This window comes from Pinus tabuliformis, chromosome 7 (genome assembly GCF_031772625.1).
Source record: "Pinus tabuliformis cultivar Carrire ecotype Pingquan chromosome 7, CPIR1, whole genome shotgun sequence".
Lineage (NCBI taxonomy): Eukaryota > Viridiplantae > Streptophyta > Pinopsida > Pinales > Pinaceae > Pinus > Pinus tabuliformis.
Genome location: NC_142293.1, coordinates 1,227,341,116 through 1,227,347,207, shown reverse-complemented (window position 1 = coordinate 1,227,347,207; position 6,092 = coordinate 1,227,341,116).

Genomic DNA, 6,092 nt, shown 5'->3' with positions numbered 1-6,092 from the left:
TAATCCTGCCATTAGACAAGTCAATCTTAAACTTTGACTTTCTCTAACTTCTGCATACGAACTCGGATTTGAGTATCGTTCTCACCGTTGGATTCAAAATGACAAGCTCTTCAATCTGAAGCTAATTTTGACAAGATTCTGACACTTTTATTTTTGAGCATAATTCTGAGCACTTGATCACTTCCTTTAGGGCATCAGGGATTTCAATTCGCCTCTTGCGGGAGGTTATTGTCTTTCTACTCATGAATTCTTCCCAACTTCTGCCTTGTCATTCCAATGCATCCAGTAGGATCAATTTAATAAGACCATGATTGGTGACACAAGTTTCTGGGTGTACACAGTTTTTATAGTTGCAGACATGTACCTGATGTTTTCTAACAAGAAATATGGAAGGTTAACTAGCTTCCTATGCCGCAGGTGGTTTAGCAGTGAAAAATGGTAGTTAAACACGATCATTTCCCTTCCTTTGCAGGTAATGTACTTGATAATGTATAGGGAAACATCTCTGCGCAGCTGAGGGAGTGACGATCTTTCTAATTCCCCTACCCTTCTTCTCCAATTATTCCTCTCTTTGAAGGAATTCTTACATAAGAGAGGGGTCATTGCTTTTTTTTTCGAACCACCATTTCCCCACTGCCTGTAGTGATGTCACATGGGCAATCACTTCTTCTGTCACTTCTAGCTTTAACCCTCGAACTTTCGTCTAGTTTCTATGCAGGTTTCGAGCGAATTCCATGGCCACCGACTCCTTTAATCCCTTTAGCCATTCAAAAAATTCGAACCACCCCGCTTCCTTAAAGACATGGCATGCCTTAGGGAAATTCTCCAATGCTTCAGTTGAGTTGGGCTCTTGTCAGACTACTGCTCCTCCCATCTCTATCCCAGCACTCTATATTCTGCTCTTGCTCTGAGAATTTTGGAATGAAGGTGAAATGCTTCACTGAGGTTGATGTTAGGGCAGTGAAATAGGCAATAAAATGAGGATTTCAGGTTAGGGAGGATCATACTACACATGGTATGGTTTCATTATTGGTCTGGATCATGGAGATCTAGCGTTAAATGTGTTTTAATTCTTGGCATGATTGAAATAAATGGATAATGATGACAAAGTTTTAATAATGATTACCGACTTTAAATTCGAGATCATAGATTATGAAATGATTCGTCCTCTCCCCTGAGTTTAATGTGACATCCGTCTAAAGAGATACCATATTAATTTCCATGATTGTTAAACAGAGGGAAGAAGTGATATACCTTTGTATGACGTACCTGATGTGATGTGGTAAGAAAGGACTGGTAACAAGGATCAATGATATAATTAATTCCAGTGATGATGTGCTAGTTGTATGAATTTCTCCCGCAGCATAGCACTGATGAATACTCTCTCTTTTTTATATTGTGGCTAATGATTTTGCTGATGTGACTGCTTATAGGTTGACAATTGTTACACATGTAACAACAGACCCAATTTCCACGCTATTTCTACAGTCGTTTCTTATTTACATGATTCTTTAAAATACTTACAAAAAGAATTTACAAACATATTCTAATAGAACCTGTAACAACATAAAAAAAAAATAGAATATGCATGAGTTACATAATGTTGTTACAGAGGAAAAATAAATGTGCAACAGTTGCCACATAGTGGTTTTCAGCAGTCACAATTGGTCTTTCTGCGCCCTAGAAGAGGTTTTCACAGTCACATTTTTATTCGTATGTTTTTCTTGCTCTTTTTTTTTTCTTGGGTGTAACAGCTGCCAACAAAAGCTAGTTTTCATTTGTTACACTTATTAGAGAATTAAGAAATTGGTAGCATAGGGGAATTGTCCCATGCCTTCTTAATTTGAAGGTTAGAATCTGTGATAGTGTTTATTAATGATTCCTTTGAAGGAGGTTTGTGATATGGCCGAAAACGATGCCCATTAGCAAACAATGGTGTCTTAGCACTATCAATGGTTACTAAATTTACAGTCCCATTGTCGAAGATTGTTTTAACTTCATAAGGACCAAGCCACCTGGTGCACAGCTTCCCTTTAAAATCCTTAAATATTGAATAATATAATAGAGCCCAATCTCCTTTTTGAATGTTTTTATTTTTAATGAATTTTTCATGCCAATTAGCTCTTTTCTGTTGGACAATGTCTGTTTGTTGAATGGCAACTAACCGTTTCTCATCTAGTTCATTAAGTTGATTCAACCATTGTTTTTGTGGGTTTTCCAGATCCAAATTTACTTGTAGTGTTGTTCTTAATGTCTTAATTTCAAATTCTATAGGAAATAGAGGATTTTAACCATACACTAATTCACATGGTGAGAACCCTGTAGTATTCCTCCATGTAGTCTGGTATGACCATAGTGCTTCTGGAATTTTATCAGCCCAATTTATTCGATGACTAGCTATGATCTTGGTAAGAATTCCCTCAATAACCTTGTTGGTGATTTCTACTTGGCCATTTTCTTGCGGATGATAAGGCGAAGTGATTCTATGACATATTTTGTATTTCTCAACTAGGTTCTGAATCAAATGAGATGTAATTGGGATCCTCCATCTATCACTATTTCTCTGGTTAATGCTTTTGCCTCAACCCAGGATTTCTGCTGAGATGACGGGTTAATTGGTCCTACAAAATCTAGGGCCCATTTCTCAAATGGTTCTAAGAATATTTTAGGTTGCAACAACATCTCTTCTGATTGTAGTGGTTGACCCATTCTTTGGCAGTTGTCACATCCCTTCAAAAATTTCTTAGCATCCTGGAATATTGTGGGCTAATAGTACCCTGTTGAGAGCACCTTGTATCATGCTCTCTTATCTGCAAAGTTTCCTCTGCAAGGTTCCTGATGAAAAGCTCGAAGGATATCAAAAATTTCATTCTCCCTTACACAACTTCTGATCTAATGATCTCGGCCAGTGTGATAGAGAGTTCATTCTATCCATGAGTATCTAGCACTTTGTTGGACAATCCTTTTCTTTTCCCTGTAGGATAAGTGTTGGGGAATTTTTCCTGCTGTAAGATAATTAGCTATGTCTTCATACCATGGTGAATGAACTGAAATAGCAAAAAGATATTCATCTGGAAAATAATCTTCAATAGGCATGCTTTCACTACCAACACTCAACCTATAAAGAAAATCAACCACCACATTATCTTTCCCAGGTTTATCTAGGATAGTTATATCAAATTCCTATAACAAAAATAACCATCGTGTAATCCTACCATTAGTGACTGGTTTGTTCATCAAAAAATGAATGGCATAGTGGTCAGTGTGTACAAACACTTGATATCCTGTGATGTAGTGCCGAAATTTGTTGATGGCATGCACTACTGCAAGGAATTCCTTCTCGGACACTATGTAATTGAGTTCAGTTGGAGTCAAGTTTTTTCTTATATAATAAATGGCATATGGTCTCGTGTCCTCCAGCCGGCCTAAAACAACTCCTGCAATAGTATCAGATGTTTCTATAGCTATATGGAATGGAAAATTTCAGTTCAGACCCCGCAAAATAGGAGTTGTTGATACATTGTCTTTTAATTTCGCAAAGGCCTGCTCGCATTTTCCTGTCCATACAAACTTTGCATCTTTCATAAGTAAATAAAATAAAGGAGATGCAATCTTTGAATTTTTTTCTATAAACCTCCTATAGTACCCTGCATGACCCAAGAAACTAAGTATCTCTTTTTGTGTCTTGGGATTTGGATTTTCAAGATTATCTTTATCTTAGTAGGGTCCACTTTAATCTCGTTATCTAAAATAAGATGTCCCAGCACGATCCCTCCATTCATCATCATGTGACATTTCTCTGTACTCAAAGCAACATTAGTTTGTTCACATTGTTCTAATACTTTTTCCAAATTAACTAATGATGTTTCGAAGGCGTCCCTGTAGGGTGTAAAGTCATCCATGAAAATTTCTAGATAATCATTCAACAGATCCAAGAAAATTCCTAATATCGCCCTTTGGAAAGTTGTTAGTGCGTTACAGAGTCCAAAAGGAGGAATCTGTATGCAAAATTTCCCCAAGGGCAGGTAAAGGTCGTTTTATCTTGGTCTTTCGGGGCGATCTGTATTTGGTTATACCCACTAAACCCGTCTAAGAATGAGAAAAAATTCTTTCCGGACAGGGTATCAAGGACCTGGTCTATAAATGGCAAGGGGAAATGGTCCTTTTGAGTGGCTTTGTTAAGTTCTCTATAATCCACATAAACCCTCCACTTTCCATTATTTTTGGGGACAATGAAAAGCAAAGATACCCATTGACTATCAGAAATGGGATAAATGAAGTTGGCATTCAAGAGTTTCTGCAATTCTTCTTTTACTACCTCCTTTAATGTAGGGTTCATGCGTCATTGTGGTTGTCTCACTGGATTGCAACCATCCTTCAAATAGATGCGGTGAGTGCATAGGCTGGGATGGATACCCTTCATATCTGTATAATCCCATGAAAACGCCTTTTTGTATTTCTGTAACAGTTGTAACAACAATCTATTCTGCTCAGCAATCAAGTTTGGATTGATATTAAGATATTTTCTGGTTCTATTTCAATAGGACTGTTGTTAATACTTGGAGCGGCCTTCATCTGTTCAAGAATCAAATATTCTACAACATCTTCCCCCCCTTGGAGCCTTCAATGGAAGTAACAAAAAGTGAATTACTAATAAAACCACTTATGATATCATCTTCCATTTCATTCTTTAAGTATTGTGCCTTCCCGAGGGTGAGAAGTGGTTGTAAGCGATCTGGCTCGGATTCAAATTCATCCCACAAGGGGTTTCCCGAATTCGTATATGGTTTTGTTGGGGGATAAAGGCTAAGATTCTTTGTGGCATGGCCATTAGAAATCATCATAGATATAGACCTGCATCCTATGAATGCATATGAAGTGGCTAGCCGTGACCTTCCTAAGATTAAAGGATGCCCCCCCAAGTTTGATTTAGTTTGTAAAATAAGGAAGTCAGCAGGATATCACCAAGAATCTACTGTAATCACTACGTCTTCTAACATCCCCTCAGGTTTGACACGAGACGTATATTCTAATTCTAATACCATAGGCGTGTGTCTTAGTCTGTGTAACCCTAAGGTGATGAAGAGCTCTTTTGTCATTACATTAATTGCTGCCCCTAAAGCAATCAATATATTGGTAATGGGCTTGCCATCGACGTAAACAATGAAACTAGGATTCTCTGGATCATTGTATTTGGTTAAAAGGGTTGATCAATCATCAACTTGGACAACTTTCCCATCACATGAATAGTAGCAGGGTCCTTAGGCTTCCTTCCAGGTTTTTTAACACACAAATCCCTTACTGTTTTTGCATAAACAGGCACATCTCTGATAGCCTGTAGTAGAGGAATCTGTATGTGTAAGTTTCTCAACTCCTTGAGAAAATCCGATTCCAGGTGTGAAGTCATACCAGTTTCTGCTAGCCTTCGAGGATATGGAGGGTCTTTAGTTGTTATAGTCAAATCGGTTGTTATAGGTGTATCAACTTTACTCGAACTGGTTGTTACAAGCGCAACAACCCTTTCCAAATCAGTTGTTACAGGTGTGACAACAGCTTCAAAATTTGTAGGACCCCCCCTGGGTGACTCACATTCTTCTTCAGTTATAACAAGGGAGAGTTTTGGGTTAACCACTTTCCCTGATCAAATATGGATTTCGTTATACCCTACAAGAGTGATATAATAAGTCTGAAAGGTAGTCGAGGGTTCAATGTTCTGGGCCGCCTTATTGTTTGAGTTAGGGTTAGGTTGCACAGGTAATTAGGGTCATATAGAAGGTGTAGCAATAAGTGTTTGAAGAGGTGGTAGTTGCAACTGTTGTTGTACTGGTATTACATGAGGAACTAGTCCTTGGGAATTTCCTCTCCAATTCTGAGACGAAGGATATGGTTGCAACGAAGGGAATTAGAAAGGTGATGAGAGAGACCATTGATTCCAAGGTGAAGGATATTGTGTCAGAGGAGGAGCAGAGTACTGCCATGGAAATTTTTGAACATTATATGTATTATTCCATGGATTGAAAGAAGAGAAGTATTGAGACATACCTGGGGGTCGTGGTTTCCAAGGCTTCCTAGATCCAAATAAGTAGGAAGAC